General features: G+C 44.6%; 2 long non-coding RNA genes across 2 annotated transcripts in view; one reads left to right on the top strand and one right to left on the bottom strand.

Moving 5' to 3' along the window:
* Positions 1-15298, top strand: part of LOC111775655 (uncharacterized) — a 40986-nt gene extending 25688 nt beyond the window's left edge. Inside the window, exons 3-4 of the long non-coding RNA XR_011424958.1 lie at positions 9295-11186; positions 13369-15298. This is a non-coding gene — a long non-coding RNA (uncharacterized lncRNA). The remainder of the gene's footprint in view (positions 1-9294; positions 11187-13368) is intronic.
* On the bottom strand, positions 14717-17024 carry LOC138917229 (uncharacterized). The gene is made up of 3 exons (XR_011424959.1): positions 16887-17024; positions 15432-15495; positions 14717-14846 (listed from the first exon to the last, which is right to left on the bottom strand). It is a non-coding gene; the product is annotated as an uncharacterized lncRNA (long non-coding RNA).
* Between the last annotated feature and the right edge of the window lie 1626 nt (positions 17025-18650).

The following is an 18650-nucleotide window of genomic DNA, read 5'->3' as shown; positions in this document are numbered from 1 at the left end:
TTAAAAAAATAAAAATATAAAAATAAAAATAAATAAAGCACTTCACATTCATTAACTCATTGAGTCCTTACAACAGCCAGTAAGGTAGGCGCTGTTATTATCCCCTTCTTACAGATGAGGAAACTGAGGCTGTAAGAGGTTAAATAATTTACCTAAGGTCCCGGGGCCACTTAAAGGCATGGCTAGGATTTGAACCCAGGCAGGCTGGCTCCAGAATCTGTTCTCTTAACCACTCTACTATCTTGCTAAAGCCAGCTGCCTTAGTGGATGATGCCCATGTAGATCCTTTACCACACTGAGGATCAGATTCCATATCATAAACCCCTGTCCCCTGTTTTCCATAAATCTCCCCAGAGCTTAGGCACAACGTAGATAAAACAGGGAGGAGAAATCCCAAATTGACTGAGATTAAATTTCTACCACCTGCTAGAAGGGGCATTCCCAGTGAAATTTAGTTCAGTTACAGATTCTTGCAGAGTTTGTGGACTAAGATTCATTCCTGTTAAAATAACTACCCAATATTGAAGTGCTACTCCCTGCTATTGTTGCTGCTCCTGCCACCATCACCACCGTAGGGCCATCTGCCATGGAGCATGTGAGGAAGTGAGCTACCTCTCTGAGGGTGAGAACAAAGATACACCTACTACCGGGAATATGGCTGCTTCTTGCTGGGTGAAGGGTTTCTGGTTCTTGGGTTGAGCCATTCCAAGTGGGTGAGGTTGAGGCACTTCTCCCTGACTCCAGCAGAAGGCTCCCTGGGATTGGCTGGAGGCATCAGTCACCCCTCTCATTCATCCAATGACGCCTGCAGGTCTACCCTCATCTGGGAAGAATGAAGGCAGGAAAGCACTCTCCGGCTAGGTCAGTTCCCTCAGGACAAAGTCTCATTGCGCTTTGCAGCTTTCCTGTTGCATCTGTCACAGTTGTCATTTTACAGTTTTTCGTGGGACTCTGTCCACACAGTCAACTCCATGAGGACAGGGACTGTGTCACCATCATTTCCGCCTGCCTGCCAGCTAGTCAGTATGGAATGGGTAGATCAACATTCATCGAGCACCTGGTACTGTGTACCAACTGCTGAACGACCCTGAAAAGTAGGTATTATTCTCCCTTTACAGAGAAGTAAACTGAGGCCCAGAGAGGAAAGGAGACTTGCTCAAAGTCACATGCTTTGTAAGGTCCAGCGGCAGGCTTTGAATCCAGTTCTTCTGACTCAGGCGCCAGCATTCTTTCTGCCTGTGCTGCCAGCTGCTTATCTACTGGCTGGTTGAAGGATTAACCTGACCATTTGGGATGGACAGCATCAGCCTTGTATGTAAATTTACAGACATAAAGCTGTTGTTCTGATGTGCAAATTAGCAGAGTCCTTGCCCAAGAAAGGAGGCTGCTCAGGTTCAGCTTCAGACCAGCCACTCACTGCTTAGCTGGAGGCAACAGCTCCCCAGCCAGAGAGTGAGGTGGCCCAGTTTTCTGGTCCCTTCTATCCCTGCAGGGCCATGAACTCTGTGAGCGGTGAAGCAGATGTTTCCTGGACCCCAAGTTATGTGCCCCTCAGGGTGAATGCTACAGCTGGCCACATGCTCACCAACTGCACTTCGGGAAATTGCCCCAGGTCCTGGTTCACAGAATTGCCGGGAAAATGACAGCTCAGGGTCCCCATGAAAGGCATTCTTGGAAAATCTCCCCACTCTCCCTCCTTCCCCTGCTGGAGAACTTTTTGCTGTGAATTGTTGCAGCAATTGCCGGAGGATCAGTTTGAGAGGAGGGAGCTGGTCTATTGGCTTTCTTGCTCCAATGTGTGTGGAATCCGTTCTCTGGCAATTTCCCTTCTCTCCACTTTCTCATGGAATGAAGATGCTCAGAGAAGTGGAAGTAGCAAAGTGGAACTGGCAGAGAGTTAGCCATTGATGATTAAATAGCTAGGAGCTAAAGTCGTTTCCTTTTTGCAATTACTGATTATAGTCTTTAGCTGTTTAACCCGCCATTGTTAACTGTGCTGCTTGGGCAATATGCTATCTGACTCCCACTAGGCTCCTATAGGTGACATCTCCCTGGAGCCTGGGTCACCATGGTAATGGGTGTGTGAGCTGTTTTTCAGGAATTAGAACCCCTTGTCCACTCCAGGCCGGTTGAGACCACCAACTCATCAACTGGGCCTGCGGAGATGTCTGCTAGGTGACCTTTTGAGGTCAAGAGGCTAAAAACTCCACCCTCAGATCAAGCTAACGCCACCATTTTGTGAGCATGGGTCCTATGAAGAGGCATGGAGTCTGACTACGCTTGCACAGATCATCGATTACCTCACCCCTCCTTCCCTCCAATCACCTCTCTCCACATTTCAGACCACCTTGCCCCCATCCCATAAATATCCCTGAGTCCCTGTTCTCGGGTGTGGGGGACTGGCATTGGCCACCCCAAGATATGTCTCTTTGGCACGTGGATTATTTTAGACTGGTTACTTTTTATAAACTGCGAGAGGGAAGGAGGCTCTGAGGAGTGGAACTTGCTTACCCTTTGTTAAGAAACATTTACATTTGTAAAGGAAATCTCCATCTGTAAAGATGTCTCCCTCTCTGTACCAGGAAGAAGGGACGACCTTATCTCTAGAAACTCTTAATCAATGCCAAAGGCAAGGACCTAAATCTGCATTTGTTTACTGTACTTGTGTGGTAATCTCCCAAGATCGACTCCCCCTCCACCCCCAACATCTTCCTTTGTCATTAGCTGAAGATGATATTTAAGGTGGGGGCTTCAGCCATTTTGGCAAGTTGCTCAGCTTGCCTGACCTCTCCCATGTATACATGTTATAAAGCTTTGTTTAATTTTCTCCTGCTATTCTGTCTCATGTGAATTTAATTCATTCTCCAGCCAGACGAACTCAGAGAGGGTAGAGGAAATGTCTTCCTCCCCTGCAGGGGGAAGCAGATTTGAGGCTCATGCCCTCGCTTCCTTGCATGGCTGCCATGTGAGTAAACCCTCTCTCTGCTGCAATCTCGTCATCTCCATGTTTGGCTTTCCGGGTGGCGGGCAAATAAGAACCTGGTTTGATAATAAAAGGGCCTCAGGTTCCCTGCACTTTGCTCTGGAAGCTCTCTTCCACATTCTAGACCCTTGAACAAATAAAGAGTTTGAGGGGAAGGGACTGAGGGGCCAGGTTGTAAACCCTCCCCTGCACCGAACCTTACTCCATGACTCCTGCGCTTCCTAGAGGTGATGGCCATGGTCATTACTGACCAAGTGCACTGATAGTGGTGAGCCCAGCTGCAAGGAAGAGCAAAAATGCGAGGTAAGACTGAGGACTTTGGACAGAACAACACAGTGTGCTTTTGCTCCCAAGTAGATTTTTATCTACCAAGGGTGGCAGGGAACAGTAGCATATCACTCTTTGGGGGTTATATTTCCGATACTGTCAGCCTTGTAGAGCAGTGCTGTGCGATAGAACTTGCCATGATGACGGCAGTGTTCTATATCTGTCTTGTCCAATGTGGTAGTCCCTGGCCATATGTGGTGATTGGGCACTTGAAATGTGGCTAGTGCAGCTGAGGAACTGAATTTTTAATTTAATTTTAATCACCACATGTGGTTAGTGGCTATCATATTGGACAGTGAAGTTCTAGAGTTTCGCTACTCAGTGTGGTCCAATGACTAGCAACATCAGCGTCACCTGAGAGCTTATCAGAACTGAGACCCACCTCAGACCTATTGAATCAGACTGGTATTTTAACAAAATCCCAGGTGACTCCTATGCACATTAGCATTTGAAATGCGTTTCTCTGGAGGACAACCAAGAACAAAGGAGGTGAAAGAAAGAAAAAAGGCTAGTGGCCAGGGAGAGCAGCTGTCACAAAGTCGCTGTATCTTTCACATAGAATTCCCTCAGCATGCATTTGGGGTGTATTGATGCTTACTTTGGACCCAATTCTAACAGCTTTGGTGAGGAGAGTTTACTTTCTAGCCTGCAATCAATTGGAAGCAGCAGTGGATAGAACGAGCGAGAGGCACAGTTAGAGCATCTTTGCCACCTTGGACGCCCCTTGTTTAATCAGCACAAAGTGTCACGTAAATGTAAAAATTACAACGACCAATGCCGTTTTGGAAGGTGAGATCTGGAGCATCTCTCCAAGACCACGTTAGAGTCTCTGCTAGAATTCTTCAAGCCAGGGCAGCATTCTAGCGTTTCATTTTTAAGTACATGTTAGTGTCTGGTATAATGAAACACATGTTAGATGCCAAGGAAATTTAATGTTCAAGCTAAATAATAAAATGTTTTATTTGTGGGCAAATTTTGTGTCTCCCTGTAGGGAGAGGAGTTAGTGTGTGAGTCCTTCCCACTTCTCCTGGGTCTGATGTGAAGCCAGCTTGCTTCCCGTTGACACCACAGGGGAAATGTGGGGAGAGAGGGAGTCAAGGGGTGGAGGGAGAAGGGGCTTTGTATTTATAAGCCTGTAGTATGACATAGCTGGCTGACAATTCTATTGGGTTTGTGGGTGTGAGGACAGTGGAGGAAGGAGTTCAAAAAGACTGCCTTTCTGACCACTGCCAAGTCTCCTGTACTGCAGTAGGATTCATGGGGAGGGCTGCATTTTAGAACTTATTTTTTTAATTCTAAAGAGATCACAGATAATTCTGACTGCTGGGATGGCTTCCCAGCCCTCACAGATCCTATCCCTCACTGATAAGTGCTTTTTCATTTCTGGAGTCAATCAGCAAACATTGATTGAGTTCTTTCTGTGTGCCAGGCACTGTTCTAGGTGCTGGGGGATTAAAAAATATGAAACAAATCAGAGACTTTGTTTTCAAGGAGCTTGCATTCCAGTGGGGCATAAACATGTATAGAAGTAATTGCAGGAACTGAGAAGAACTGTAAAGAAGATAAAATGAGTAGAAAGGCATGACAGTGGTCAGAGAGGGCCTCCTGGAGGAAGTGACATTTGAGTTGAGACCTTAGATGTAGTGAGAAGGAAATAGCCCCTGAAGATCTAAGGGAAGGGTATTCCAAGGAGGAGAGTGGGTGGGTGGGAGTGGATCATGTGGGGCCTTGGTAAGGTGGGGGGATTTTCTTCTAAGCAAAGTAAGAAGCCATTGGAAGGCTTGTGGCTTATGTCAAGCAGAGGAGTGATATTTTCAAAGCTCACTCTGACTGCCATATGAAGAAAGGACTATAACTTTTTGGAGAAGAGGCTGTTGTGTTCCAGGTGACTGATGATAGAGGCTTGGGTTGGGGGGTCATAGTGTAAGAAAAGGTTGGATTCAGGATATATCCTGAAAAGGGTATTGAGACGGGGAAGGCTAAAGGAAACTATTTGGAGGAGGAAATGACTATTTCTATAAGTTTGAGGTACCATTGAGATACCCAAGAAGAATAGCATTTAGGAAGTTGGATGTGAGTCTGAAGCTCCAGTTCTTGGGCTGGAGATTTTTTAAATGTGGTCGTCAGTAGCATATAGAAAATATTTGGAGCTACAGGACCACCTGAGAACAGAAAATGCCTAGGGAAGGATAAGATTAAAAACTGAGCCCTGGGCCAGCCCAGTGGTGCAGTGGTTAAGTGCACACGTTCTGCTTTGGTGGCCCAGGGTTCGCCAGTTGGGATTCCAGGTGTGGACATGGCACCGCTTGGCACGCCATGCTGTGGTAGGTGTCCCACATATAAAGTAGAGGAAGATGGGCATGGATGTTAGCTCAGGGCCAGGCTTCCTCAGCAAAAAAGAGCAGGACTGGCAGTAGTTAGCTCAGGGCTAATCTTCCTCAAAAAACCAAAAACCAAAAAACTGAGCCCTGGGGCACACCACCATTTAGGAAACTAAAGGGGAAGGAGGAGCCAGCAAAGGAGACTGGAAAAATATGGCCAGAGAGGGAGGAGGAGAAGCTAGTGGAAATGGCCAACCATGACAACTGAGAATTTGAGTAAGATGAAGACAGAGAACTGATCTTTGTCTCTGGCCTGATATAGGTCACTGGTGACCCTGGTAAGGGCTTTGTAGAGTTGGGATGGAGATTAAAGTAGGATTAGAGTAGATTGAGGTATTTACTTCTTTTTGGTGGGGCATCAAGAAATGAGTAATATCAGTTGCCTCTGGGGAGGGAAACTGGGTGGCTGGGAGCAGGAGAAAGGGTTAACTGTAACCAAACAAGGGCTCCTTCTGCTCACCGCAATCAATTGTAAATGAATTGGTGGTCAAAGAAGGGATTTATTCAATTAGCCAGCAAAATTAGAAGATGGTGGACTCATGTCCCAAAGACCATCTTAAACAAGCATATAATCTTGAGGCAGTTATATAAAGACTAGTGGGCTATGAAGGAGTGGCTCAGGAATGTTGGCCATCTGCTATCAGTGACTGGAGACACCATACCAGGTCTTTTAGTTGTCATCAATGATGGATACCAGCATAGATGCTCTTCTCTGGGGAGGTTGCCATGTTCCTAAGAAACTCAAAAGAACAAAGTTATCATCTATCACTATTGGAAGGTACATGTGTCAGCCAGGATTATTTCCAAGGGAGTAGCTATTTATCTCCTAGGTGACATGCAAGGCAAAATGTATACAACTTGGGTGAGCTAATCAGAGGTTATTCTAAATTACAACATGGCTTCCCTCATGTCAACCTTGCTTCAGGCTAGTCTCAATTCCCCACTGTCAGTCATCCATTCCATATAGTCTTAGGGACTATGGCTATCATTTCTATCTGCCTGCTCACAAGGGGCATCATGGGGAATAGAGAAGTGGAACCAACAAACTTTGAGTTGAAAGTAAGTATTCTTGAGTAATAGGGCTGATTAACATTATATGAGACTTGTTAGTTGTTTTCCTTTTCAGTATTTAACATAACAGCAGGATAAGAAAAGGATACAAATTATCAGAAGGAGGCAAAACAGGGCAATTTTTATGATTTATCACTACTAGAATTAGACCCAATCAGACAAGAGAACTATCCAGTGAAACCAGAACAAACTTACGCATATTTTTGAATTAACTGATTCTCTTTCCCTGCTCCATAACAGTGACCTGTACTTGGTGTGAGATTACTCTAGCTTGCTCAAGAACATTCTGGATTTCTTGAGATGCTAAGTTTGGATTTTGCTCAGGCCGTTTATCTTCTATAAGTTTTCCCTCTTTAGGGGGTTTCAGTTCTAACTCCCAATAGTTTTCTTCATTGGTGTTATCATAGCTTTTGTTAGTTTCCAGAAAATGAACTTTACCTACAGCCTCTGTATTACACCAAATATTAGACAAATTTATTATGAACTCGGTTTGGTCACAATAATGATCTGATAACTAGAGGGTATGATTCATGGCACCTTTCCAACAGAATCTCCCTTTTCCCATGCACCAAATGCTATCTTGAACCAGAGTTCTTACCACAGGCCAAGTCAAGGTAATCTCTGAGTTCCATTGCTCTTTTGGGCACAGCCGTATACCATTACATTGTACACAACCCAGAACTGAAATTGGTTCCCATCAGGATAGTGAGTTATTTGAGGAAAAGAGGGCCCAGTGACTTTCTGTGGGAAGTATCCAATAATTGCTGTGGAGGGTTCCTATTCCTACAAGCTATACTACTTCATGTTTGAAATCTTTTCTTAATTTGAGTAGTAAGGCAGTCAGGGAACAACAATGTAGACTGCGGTTTCCTTCAGTTGTCTCCCACATATTTGGTGTCTCATATATTTCCTATAAATGGGTTTCTTGGGCCTCGGCTTTTAGGCTAGTGGGCCATTGTTTCATTGCTACTTTTGATTCCATTTGGAGAAGCATGTCCATTATGCTCTGCTGGGTAGAGGTGTATGCTTTTTCCCACAGTTGAGGTTTAGCATATTTTGTGATTATTTCCTGAGTTTTGTTTATCCATTTGCCTAAAGCTTGGTTGGTCTTCCAGACCACTTCCCAACCCTTTCCTTCTTCTTGAAATAATAATCCACCTAATTTTTCTGAGGTAGTTAAGTATTTCTTCTCTTGCCCATGACAGTATTCATCAAAGGCCATTTCCTCTTGACCCAACACACCTAATCCAGCCTCAACTGATCCTAAAATATCTCTTTTTGTCCTTTGGGGCCACTGCTGATGTAACCACCAGATATATTGTGTCTATTGAGGCATGATCATTTCACTAAAATTTGGTTATAAAGTGTTGACCCAAAAATGTTGAGTTCCCCAGACCAGATTAAGATGTGTGGTTGTAACTCCTAAATAAAGGATAGTTTGAGTAGACCAGAGAGCTTCCCATGATTGTCCTTTACAAATAGTGGGGAGGCCAATTATCAGCAGTAGTCTACCAGTTTATTCTTACTGCATGTGATCGTCCCTTCTTATTAGAAGTTTCAGTTTTTGGTACCCATCCACAAAAACACGGCTGAGGGGAATGGGGACACATGGCACTATGACAGGAAACACAAGGTTTGGCTAAGTACCTGCTGTTATAACCTGGTATTCTTTTTAGTGGCTCATCATTGATTCCAATGGCAACACAATAATGTTGATACCTATTGGTGGCACTGGTCCTGATTATTTCTCTACGGAAAACGTTCCCCAGGAGAAGTTCCTGAGCAGTTTTCCCTAAAGCCTGTCCTATAAAATAAATGTACCCTGTAAAGTCCAAATTAATGGGTAGGTCTTAGACAGGTTCAGGAGTCTGGATCTCTTTTAAACTCTGGGTGTTCGTATTATGTAAAAATACTAGACTCATAGAATTCAAGTGGGCAGTCTGGCCATCCATCAAGGGATCAAGGTTAGTGACTTTTCTCCATGACCAGTAATCAACAGTCAGAAAGGAAGGAAGGGGGCTGGTCCAGTGGCGCAGCGGTTAGGTGTGCACATTCTGCTTCGGCGGCCCTGGGTTTGCCAGTTTGGATCCCTGGTGCGGACATGGCACTGCTTGGCACACCATGCTGTGGTAGGCATCCCACATATAAAGTGGAGGAAGATGGGCATGGATGTTAGCTCAGGGCCAGTCTTCCTCAGCAAAAAGAGGGGGATTAGCAGCAGTTAGTTCAGGGCTAATATTCCTCAAAAAAAAAAAAAGAAAGAAAGAAAGAAAGAAAGGGAGGAGATTTCTGGAAGTTATAACTGACATGAGAGAATCCCATAACCATTCATAGCAAGACAGAAACAAATTGTCTTTTGAGCACTAGAGGAAATGTTAAAGCTTGTATGATTCCCTGTATTTGTCCTGAGTATTGCGTAAAGATTAAAGAACTTTACGGAATATGTATCTTAAATCCTTGGTGGGTTTGCACTTCCATGAGGGGGTCTCAGGTTGCTCGGTTGTCTCCTCCAGTGGAGCTTGTTTTATCCAGGTATGACGCATCCACACTTTTACTCCAGCGAACTTCACGGAAGGATGAGTAGTGAGAAGAATGTCAAAGGAGCCTGCCCATGGAGCAGACAGCTGATTCTTGCTGTTTCCAAGTTTTGAGCAGGACTCAGTCACCTGACTGGTAAGACTGTAAGGAGCCATCAGATGGGTAGATTGACCTCTTGGAGGCAAACTCATGAACAGAGGTTAGTATAGAACTTAGAGATTTTACATGATTGGTGATCATTATATCCTGTAAGCCTTCCAGAGAATTTTTCCCAAGGGAGGAATCCTGAAATGGTCTACCATACAGAATTTCAAGAGGGCTTAATTGAAGCCTGCTGTGGAGGGCTACTCTGATTTGCAAGAGGGCAAGGGGTAGCACCTTATCCCAAGTTAATTGTGTTTCCTGGCAAATCTTAGGAGTGTTCTTCTTTAGGGTGTGGTTCACCTTCTCTGTTTTCCCCATTGACTCAGGCCTCCAAGCCCAGTGGAGTATCTACTTGAGGGCTAGTACCTTAGAGATTTGTTGTGTGACTTGTGATATGAAAACAGGTCCATCGTCGCTCTGCAAAGTATTAAACAGGCCAAATCTAGGAATAATTTTTTTTAGCAGAATGCTAGCTACTTGTGATGCCTTTTCAGTTTGGGTGTGAAATGCTTCTACCCACCCAGAAAAGGTATCCACAAAAACTGACAAAGGCCTGCCGTTTTCAGTTACTCATGGCATCTGAGTAAAGTCTATTTGCCAGTCTTCAGTAGGCCAGTCCCCTTTACGTTGGGTTCCCTTATGAGGGGAAACTGGGACTTCCTTGGGGTTGTTTTTTGCTCAAATCATGCAGTTTTTGGTCACCTGCTATACAGTCTTTTGTAAATGAGGCCCTATGATGTACCTCTGAACCCATTTTAGAGTAGTATTCATTTCATAAGGGGTGCTCTCATGTACACGTTTTAAGATGGGGTACTAGAGGGCCTCCAGGATCAGAATTATTCCTCGGATGTCACTTTTCCATCCTGCTGGGTGTTCAGCATTGTACCCCTATTCTTTTGCCAGTCCAAGTCCTTTTCTGAATATTTTGGGCAGTATCCAAATAGATCTATCTGTGGCAATGGGGAGCCCATCATAGTGGGGGTCTCTATTTTAGTGGCCCTTTGGGCTGTTTGATCAGCCAGCCAGTTGCCCTTGGCAATAGGGGTTTCCCCCTTTGATGGCCAGGGCAATGTATCATGGCCACCTGGGAGGGCTCATTGATAGCTTCCAACAGTTGTAGTATTTCTGGGCTGTGTTTGATTTCTTTTTTGTCTGTCATTAGGAATCCTTTCTTTCCGGATTGCCCTCTGGGCATGTACTACTGAAAATGTATGCCAGGAATCTGTATAGATGTTCATCTTTATTCCCTGTACCAAGAATAAAGCTCTGATGAGGGCCATGAGTTCAGCCTTTCGCTGAAGTCCCTGGGGGCAAGGCCATAGCTTCCAGGGTTTCTTGCAAAGTCACAACCACATATCCAGAGCATCTCATACCTTGGTTCATGAAGCTACTACCATCCGTGAAGAGGTCCAGGTCAGGTTCCTCCAATGGCTGGTCCTTTAAATCTGGCTGGCTGGAATAAACTGTCTCAGTGACCTGTAAGCAGTCATGTTCTAAGGCTTGTAACATTTCACTGGGAGGCAAGGTGGCTGGGTTCAGAACTGAGGTGACTTGTAGCCTGACATTTGGGTTATCCAGTAGGATGGCTTGATAATTGCCCATCCTTCCTGATGTGAGCCAGTATCCCCCTTTCTGTTCCAATAATGTGAGGACACGGCAGGTACATCTATTGTGGTCGGTTGGCCTGAAGTAAACTTTTCTGCCTCTTGAAGAATGTCACAAGTGGTTGCTACTTCCCAGAGGTAAGGGGGCCAGCCCTTCACTGTTTAATCCAATTGTTTAAAGAAATAGGCCACAGGCCTAGAGGTGGTTCCCAACTTTTGAGTTATCACTCCTAGACTTACACCCTGTCTTTCATGTATAGAGACTGAGGGCCTTATCTAGGGCTGGGGCTCGAATCAGCTTAGCCTTAACGGTGTCAAATGCCAATTGGCACTTTTTGGTCCAATTTAAAGATTCTCAGAGCCTCATAGAGGGGTTTTACTATGAGTCCATAATTAGAAATCCAAATCCTACAGAAGCCTTCCATTCCCCAAAACCCTTGCAGTTGTTGGCAGGTTTTGGGAGGACTTAAACATGCTATGGCCTTCTACTGGTCTGGTAATAATTCTCTTTGGACTTTGGATATTGTAAATCCCAAGTATGTGACTTTCTGTTTACAGATTTGGGCTTTCTTTTGTAAGACCTTGTATCTGCATTCTACCAGGTAATTTAAAGTTTTTACTGTGTTGGCCAAACACTGTTCATAAGTGAGACTTGCTATCAGCAAGTCATCCACATACTGTAATAGTCCCTCTTGTAATTCCAAATGGCTTAGGTCTTTGGCCAAGTCTTCCCCATATAGAGTGGGAGAATTTTTAAATCCCTAGGGTAGGACTGTCCAACAATATTGTTGAGTTGTCTGAGTATCTGGATCACGCCATTCAAAAGCAAACAATTATTTGGTTTCCTCTGCTAACAGTAAGCAGAAAAATGCATCCTTTAAGTCCAGGACTGAGAACCAACCATATTCTCCTGGTATATTTGTTAATATAGTGTAAGGGCTGGGCACCACAGAGTGCAAGTCCTGAACCACCTCATTTATGGCATGCAGATCTTGGACAGAACGATATTCGTCAGAATTAGGCTTCCCTATTGAGAGAATAGGGGCTAGGCTTCCTTCTCTTTTTCCTTTAGGGGTATATGTACTGGCTGAGCGTTCTTTGCTCTCCCTGGTTTCCCATCTGCCCAGACATTGGGCCTTACCTTCTTGTAGATTTTGGGTGGCAACAGATCCAATTCTGGTTCCTGGATATCCAGCAAAGCCATCTGTAACCTCAGGGATTGTTCCAGAGACACTTGTTTATTGAGTTGTCCTGGAGCAAAAGTCACTTGTGTGTTTGATTTATAAAGGAGATCTCAGCCCAAAAGGAGAATAGGGCATTCTGGCATGTACAGAAAACTGTGTTTTAATGTCAAGGGCCCTATGTGACACTCCAATGGTTGTAGGAAAGCACAATTTTGGATTTTTCCAGGTACCCCTGTGACGGGTTGGATTTGCCATTTTTTGTGCTAATTTGGTATTTAAAACTGAATGTGTAGCTCCAGTATCAGCTAGAAAGTCAACCCATTTGTTTCCCACTGTCAGTTGTGCTCAGAGCCCTTGTGGGGAAATTGGGATACAGTGTTTTGTGTCTAAGATAGTCCCTGGGCACCTTCAGTCCTCATCAGAGTGTTCCACTCTATTAACCACCTGGGTGGCTTCTCTTTTCTTTTCTTTCATACTCTCTTTATGTTTTTTAAGGCATTCCCTTTTCCAACGTTCTTCCTCTTTGCGATAGTCACATTGTTTCTTTCCTAAGGGGCACTTACTTCCCTTCAGTTGGCTGGACCTTCCCCTGGAACGATTTGGCTTCTGTCCACTCAGAGGAGCTGCCAGAAAAGCAGCATATCTTTTAGCATCTCAGTGTTTTATCCGTCGTTCCCTGTTGTTGTACACCTTAAAAACAATGTCTACCAACTGAGAGAGATTCATACCTAACACCGCACCCAGTTTCTGCAGTTTCCTTCTAATATCTGGGGCACTTTGTGCTGTGAAAGTCATGTTCACCATCCTAAGGTTCTCAGGGGCTTCTAGAGCTGCATCTGTGTAACGCCTATAGGCTTGGTAGATTCTTTCTAGAACTTCCGAAGGACCTTCATGGGGTTTTTGTTAAATGCTTTGTATCTTATTTAGACTTTTCTGCTTAAAGGAACTCCCATTTTTAATCTGGGCAGAATATGCCTCTTATAATGTTCTAGCCTGAGTCTCTCTGCATCATCATTGGGGTCCCATGCTGGCTCAGCAATGGGAACCGCAACATTTGCTTCAAGGGTACCAGTGGGATCTGCCAGATGGAGCGTTTGCTTCTTCTCTTGCTTTATCAATTATTATCCTTCTTTCAGCACTGGTTAGGAGCATATTCATCAAGATATGAACATCGGTCCAGGAGGGATGGTAAGTAGCAAAAATGGAGGAAGATAACTCAGTCATTCTTTGTGGATCCTCCCTCCCTATAGGGTGGATTATTGTTCTTCCAATTAAACAAGTCAGAAATGCAGAAGGGGTTGTGCATCCATACAAATCCTGCTGGTTGGTCCTGGCCATTTACCCCTGCAGGATATTGTCACAGTGAAAATTGCCCCACTCTGACAGAAGCCCCCTGGCAGAATTGTGTCCCTTGTTTGGTCCGGGAAGGGGAAACCCTGTCTCCTAGTCCTGGTCCCATGTCAGGCATTCTTCCCATGGTGGTTGGTGGCCCTGGAAGAGGGGGCACCACCAGGATTGTAAACTGGGGATTCAAAGTTCGTAAAATCATTACATGATGATCATCCTTTTGTCCCTTCTGTAACACATGGGGTCTCTGTACCATTAAATAGTCTTTCCCTTATTTTTTCTTATCCTGATGTAGTAACATGAAAGCTTGTACATATGGGATCTCATCACCTTTCCCTGTGTTTTTGCAAAAGAGTTCAAGCTATTGTGTAATGGTTTAATGTTCCATTTGTTGGTCATTTTTCCCCAGAAACTAAAATATACTGAGACCAGGCAGTGTTACAGTAAAAGATCATCTTTTTTCTTTGTCATTGGTTCAAAACTAAAATCTGCCCATTGGGTCAGTTTGAGACCCAGGGGACTTTTCTTGGGCACAGATGGCACAGCACCCATACTCACACACCACACAGACATCACATACACACACACACAAGTTAACATAGACTAGTCCACCAGATATTGCAGGTAGTCCTAGAACTGTTCCCTCTGAAAAATGGCACCTAGGAACAGATGGACCCAAGACAACTTGGGCCCTCAGACAGAGGGAAGAGTGTTCTCGGGAGTGCACTCTGAGGTGACTTACCCTACTCTAGATGTGAATTCATGAACTCATAGATGCTTATCCATTTCTCCTTCCACCGAGAAAGGCATTGAAAGTAGTTGGCAATTGGAGGAACTCAGGGAAAAGTCCCTGGGAGAAAGTAAAACCCTGGCAGCTGCTGAGAGTGCCCCAAGATTTTTCCTGAGTTGACTAGCCACAGACAGAATCTAGTCCCTTTGTGGTTGCTAAAAATTGTAACCAAGCAGGGGCTCGTTCTTCTTGCCACAACTGTGAAGCTAATCAATTGCAAATGAGTCAGTGGTCAAGAAAGGGATTCATTTGATTAGACAAGCAAAATCAGAAGATGGCAGACTCATGTCCAAAGACCATCTTAAACAAGCATATAATCTTGAGGCAGTTATATAGGGACCAGTGGGCTATGAAGGAGGGGCTCAGGAACACTGGCCATCTGACCTCGGTGACTGGAGACGCCACACTAGGGCTTTCAGTTGTCATCAATGATGGATACCAGCATAGATGCTCTTCTCTGGGGAGGTCGCCATGTTCCTAAGAAACTCAAAAGAACAAAGTTATCACCTATCACTATTGGGAGGTACATGTGTCAGCCAGGATTATTTCCCAGGGGGTAGCTATTTATCTCCTAGGCTACATGCAAGGCAAAATGTATACAACTTGGGTGAGCTAATCAGAGATTACTCTAAGTTACAACATGGCTTCTCTCATGCCAACCTTGCTTCAGGCCAATATCATAACCTTACTTTTGACTATACAGTGGTCCCCTCCTTATCCACAGGAGATGAGTTCCAAGACCCCCGCTGGATGCCTGAAACCACAGATAGTACCTGAACCCTATATATACTATGTTTTTTTCCAATACATACATACCTATGATAAAATTTAATTTATAAATTAGGCACAGTAAGAGATCAACAACTAATAATAAAATAGAACAATTATAACAATATACTGTAATAAAAGTTATGTGAATGTGGTCTCTCTTAAAATATCTTATTGTACTGTACTCACCTTTCTTCTTCTTGTGACAATGTGAGATGATAAAATGCCTACGTGATGAGATACAGTGAGATAAATGATGTAGGCATGGGGATGTAGTGTTACGCTACTACTGACCTTCTTACAATATGTCAGAAGGAGGATTGTCTTCCGGACCATGGTTGACCAAAGATAACTGAAACTGCAGAAAGCAAAAACATGGATAAGGGGGGACTACTGTACTGTATATCTTTTTGTGTTTTTTTATACCCTGTTACAGGCACCTATTTAAAATGCTGCAATGGGTTGAGGAAAGAATGGACAGTAAAGCAAAAGAGTGGTTTTATCAAACATAGGCAGCTCTTTGGAGATGTTTTGCTGGGAAAAGGAAGTGAAAAATGGGTTGATGTGGGGTCAAGGAAAGGTTGTGTGTGTGCGTGTGTGTACGTGTGTGTGTGTGCATGTGTGTGTGAGGAAGATTGGCCCTGAGCTAACATCTCTTGTCAGTCTTCTTCTTTTCACTTGAGGAAGATTGTTGCTGAGCTAACTTCTGTGCCAATCTTCCTCTATGTTATGTGGGATGCCACCACAGCATGGCTTGATGAGCGATACTAGGTCCACGCCCAGGATCTGTGAACTCTGGGCCACTGAATCAGAGTGCACAAACTTAACCACTATACCACCAGAATGGCCCCATGGAAAGGTTTTTTAAAAGAATGTTTATACATTGATGAGAGTGGTCCAGCAGAGAGGGGGAAATGGACAATGCAGAAAGGGGATGGTCTGGCTGCAGGAACAAGATCCTTAAAGAGACCAGAATGATGGGATCCGGAGCCTAGGGTGGTGGGTGGGGATAGGGGCTGGCCTTAGATAGGAGCTAGGACAGACAATTCATCTCATGTAAGAGGAAGGAAGGTGGGGTTGTGGGTTTAAATACAGTAGGCTGGTGGAATGGGTAGTAGGACGATGAGATCATCAGTTAAGGGTGGCTGTGTGTGTGGGAGAGAGTAGAAATTCAAGAAGAAAGAATGTGTGAAACGATCATTCCAGGGAGTGGAAAAGCAGGTTTCCTAGGGTACCAGTGATAGGTTTGTTTGGCAGTATTGAGTGCCTATTTGAAATTTGGGGTCACAAAATTGAAGTCTAATGGTTGAGAGGGGGTGTCTCTAGAAGAAAGGAGCTGGAATTACTTCCCTTTCAGTTCAGTCCCTCTGCATTTAGAGGTCTGCCTTGATTTCTCTTGGGCAGAGAGGTCTTTCGGCTGTGCTGTTGTGGCTCCTTGGATACTTCTTGGTGGTGAGGGGCTATCGGAAAGTGGCATGACATGGATACACATGAGTGGACAGAGCTGGGATTACCAGGCATTTAGAACAGCACTGACAGCAAAAGACTATCCAGCTCTTGGAAGAGCTGCTGGTGATAGGACAACAGGATGTGTTGGTAATGGGATGGACGTGTGGATTGTTTATTTTTCTTTTTGAGTAATATTAGCCCTGAGCTAACTGCTGCCAATCCTCCTCTTTTTGCTGAGAAAGACTGGCCCTGAGCTAACATCCATGCCCATTTCCTCTACTTTATATGTGGGACACCTACCACAGCATGGCGTGCCAAGTGGTGCCATGTCCGCACCCAGGATCCAAACTGGCGAACTCCGGGCTGCCGAAGCAGAACGTGTGAACTTAACCCCTGTGCCACTGGGCGGTCCAGACATGTGGATTTTGGGGTGCTGGCTTTTGATATTGGCACTGGGTTGGTGGCGATGGCATGTAGGCAGTAGGGTGTTGGCATTGGAATGTTGGCATTGGGCTGTTGGCCCTGGGGGGGGGTGGGGAGGGAGCGTTTAAAGGGCCAAGGACTGTTATGGATGCTCACAGCATGGGGCAGCCCTGAGGGACACCAAGAAGGGTTGCCACTGTGAGGTACAAACAAAATTGTGTAATTGGAGAGACCAGAATGAAGCCTAGCCAAATCTATAGAGACAGAATAGACAGTGGTTGCCTGGGGCAAGAGGTGGGGATAGACAGTAACTGTAAATGGGCCTGAGAGATCTTATTGGAGTGATGAAAATGTTCTAAAACTGGGTTATGGTGATGGTTATACAACTCAATAAATTTACTAAAAAACATTGAATTGTACACTTGAAATGGATGAATTTCATGATATGTAAATTACACCTCAGTAAAGTTAAAAAAAAAAAAAAAAAGAATGACCTAGCGTTATGCCTGGCATATAGCAGATCCTTAATAAGTAATTATTTTTTTTATTTTAAGATTTTATTTTTGTCTTTTTCTCCCCAAAGCCACCCAGTACATAGTTGTATATTTCTCATTGTGGGTTCTTCTAGTTGTGGTATGTGGGACGCTGCCTCAGCGTGGTTTGATGAGCAGTGCCATGTCCGCGCCCAGGATTCGAACCAACGAAACACTGGGACGCCTGCAGCGGAGCGCACGAACTTAACCACTCGGCCACGGGGCCAGCCCCTAATAAGTAATTATTGAATGAACAAACAATCTTTGCCAACAAGGAGGGATGTCTTTTGACAGCTGGCGATGTTTTTCACAATGAGCATATATTACTCTTACAATCAGAAGAAAATGATACTGAACCTCTTAATCTCAAGTTTGTGTGCCTGATGCACAGTAAGCCAATCACTGAAACATCGTACTTGGACATGGAGAAAGGTTTTTTTCGAATTGGCCAAAACAAGAAGGTGGGAGGATGAGTTCTCTCAAATCTGCCTTCACAAGAAAAGCAAGGGGTCTTATAGAGCTAAGGGGCTTGGCAGGAGGAGTTTTGGAGAAACAAAGGAGAAATTCATGTTTCTTTCATTCCACATAAATCCTTAGGGCAATCTGACTTCTGGGCGACAATAACTGACAGCTGGAGGCTGGTTATCGGGTGATCATAACTTCCTTGAAGGCATCCTCTTTCTTGTGTAAAACAAGCTCATAAATCCTTGTGACCCTTGAGTTACCCCTCAGGTTAAACAAGAAAACAGCAAATTAGCAAGATTAACTTCTTTTCATCTATGTCTGTGTTGGGGAAAAGGTCGAAGGGTAATCCTGTTCTTGTTGAATATTTGCAGTTACCCTCAGGCTCCTGGCTTCAAAAACAGTTTTTTTAAAGTGGTGGTGGCCCTGGGAGTTCTGTCTCAGTCCTCGGTTCTTCTCATTCAAAATGTCCTTCCTGTGCTGAGTCCTTCACACCTGTGGTTTCCGCTCTCACCTGCCTGCTGTTAGCGCCCACACAACCCAGCTCCCTTTGCTCCTCTTCAGGCCCAGGTAGGCACTGCCTGCTGGGTTTCCCTTCCTGAAATCCCATGTTCCCAGGCACCATGTTCCAAACATACCCATCATT

This window comes from Equus caballus, chromosome 1 (assembly GCF_041296265.1).
Source record: "Equus caballus isolate H_3958 breed thoroughbred chromosome 1, TB-T2T, whole genome shotgun sequence".
In the NCBI taxonomy this organism is placed as follows: domain Eukaryota; kingdom Metazoa; phylum Chordata; class Mammalia; order Perissodactyla; family Equidae; genus Equus; species Equus caballus.
Note: the sequence above shows the minus strand (reverse complement) of the source record. Positions and strands in the feature narration are given on the sequence as shown.